The 2,500-nt window shown below is 37.1% G+C and overlaps 1 protein-coding gene across 1 annotated transcript in view; it reads right to left on the minus strand.

The window, feature by feature from the left end:
* The window catches only part of LOC127838361 (uncharacterized), an 11,051-nt gene extending 10,781 nt beyond the window's left edge, over positions 1 to 270 (minus strand). The window contains exon 1 of the mRNA XM_052366077.1: positions 1 to 270. This exon is cut by the window's left edge and continues 446 nt beyond it. The gene's annotated coding sequence lies outside the window, so the exon portion shown is untranslated.
* Between the last annotated feature and the right edge of the window lie 2,230 nt (positions 271 to 2,500).

Here is a 2,500-nt window from a genome sequence, read left to right on the forward strand (position 1 = left end):
ACGATTAAGCCGATTTATCCTATTTGGCTCAAATAGCGTATTTACAATGTAAGATACAGCTCACGTTCACCAAAGTTAGGTATTTGTGCACTCTACAAGCAAATGCTGGTTCTTAGTCCATGAAAACATGTGTGTGGGGCGTCTGGATACCCAACCAAGGTCGCTGTACCTTGCATTGTAATAAAAGCTAGCACATTGAATGACTGGTCACATGCTCGTCACTAACTAAGACGGTACGTTTCTTTATCAGCGTGTAAGCTGATTGCGAACTCTACATGCACAGTCCATAATCTGTGTAAACTCATATTTGTGACTTTGGACCACTGAAACTTGGTCACAGTACAAGAGGCGTAGCTAGCATTTTCGAGCTGTAGGCCCGGGTATGATACATAAAAACGAGGGGTCGGGGGTCCTCCCCCTGAAATTTTTTAAAATCCTTTAACGCCTGTGGTGAGATTTAAAGCATATCAAGACATATAAAAATATAAGAAAATATAAGCTTTTGGCCTGTTTTTTTAATGATATTTTACTGTTATATCCCAATGTCAGAGAACTAAATTTTACTTTATTATCTTTATACCAGATAACTAAATATTAAAACAATATGGAACAGAGAAAAAATTAAAAGTTTAACACTCCACTTATTCACAAGTCAAACCATGGGAATTATTTCCAAGAATACTGTCTGCTTGTCTATAACGGCACGTTTTTTGTTCGGCATCAAGGGACCGAACCGACCCGGATTCAGTCATGAGATCGGGATACGAGGGCAAGTGCTCCATTTTAAATTTACGCGGTCATAATTATCATTCGGAATGTTTCTTAAAATTCCAGCGATAATAGATAACAACTAACTGAAGTGTTAAAAGGGAGACAAGTAGGACTACATGTAGATCTTTGAAAACTTGTAACAGCAAGTAACGTGAAAAGAAGCGAGCTAGAATATATGCACATAGAAAGAAGAAGAGTTGATTCTTGGAAGATATGTCATTTGAACACGACCAGAAACCATTGTCTGAGGATTTTGTCAATATGAAATGCAAATTAATAACACCTCATCCCCCGCAGGGTCAACATTTTAATGCGTTTTTCGAAGTTAAAGCATTTTTATTGTTTTCATGATTAAAAAAGTGTAGGCCAGGGCCTGCTGAGCCTAATAGCAGCTACGCCCCTGAGTACAAACGATTTATTAGCGTGGTACCTGTTTGCGTACTCTATGATAACGTATGATTGAACAGTCCATGTAAACTCTTAATGATTGGACTTATGGCTACAGAAGAAGTACTCAGTGCGTCATGGTTACAACCTGTCTATCTCATGTGAAGTACTACGTAGGTCATAGTAAGGGCTTAACAATCTTGTTCGAAGAACACAGTAGATACTAGATAATGGGAACTACCTACCTATCTTTGTGAAGTTCTAAGTAGGTCATGGTAACGATATACATATCTCATGTGAAATTAACATCTTTATAGACGCAGTTTGTAAAGCATTTCAAACAGCGACTCTGTAATATGTAATATACAATTATGTTAGACTACCTTGCATCAGCCATTTTGAAGCATGTGTTAAACAACATGCTATGAAACACCTTTTGAATTTGAGCAGAATACTTTTTTGGTTCATGTGTAGATATCTGAGGAGTTTTTAGACAAATGTTAAATGTGTGTATGTGGGTGGGGGGGAGGGGTTAGAGTTCATAATCTACAGACAGGTGTCTAACTTTCTGGGAGACACCAACATTTTAAGATGCGTTGTTACAACATGAAAGACAACGTTCACCTTAATTATGTAATATATAAAGTAAGTATAAATCATGTGACCACTGGGATGTGATGAGTTTTTAGCCCAATGGCATGATTTTAAGAAATATAGTAGAGGACCACTAAACACTGTAACCCCAAATGTTTTAGCCCTGACCCTCCCGGTTTTAGAGATGACGCATTTTCTAGTTTCCACTGTATGCATATTAGGAAAACAAGTTACCCCAGTGCAGAGCTAATTTTTGACCGCAGGGTGTAAAACTCGAAAAACGTTGTAGAGCACCATCGTATGATTTTAAATATTGAAGCCCTCACTGTTTTGGTTTTATAGATTTGTACAGTTTTCATGTTTAAAATATATTTTTGATCATGCGACCTACATATGCAATGGATCGGAACGATTCTAACAACTTTAAAAGAGGTGCACCAGAGGATCACTCCTTTATTTTTAAATCTGATAAAGGCTTTAAGGAAGAAGTAGTTTAAAGAAAAAGTGTGCACATGCACCTCAAATACTAAAGGACGATTGACATTGCGGTATCCCGCAAGCTCCCCATGCGTTGTGCTTCAGTGAGCTAAAGAAAATAGTTACAAGAGTCAACATTTTAGTTTATTAAATGGATTATTCTTCTTCTGACTGCAGCAATTTCATGGTCTATATTTCCAATTTGGCAAATAGTCAAATGCGTAATGTGCTTAAGAAAACGCTTGCTTAAATGTTGTTTATTTGTTATTAA

The sequence above is a fragment of the Dreissena polymorpha genome, chromosome 7, assembly GCF_020536995.1.
Source record: "Dreissena polymorpha isolate Duluth1 chromosome 7, UMN_Dpol_1.0, whole genome shotgun sequence".
In the NCBI taxonomy this organism is placed as follows: Eukaryota; Metazoa; Mollusca; class Bivalvia; order Myida; family Dreissenidae; genus Dreissena; species Dreissena polymorpha.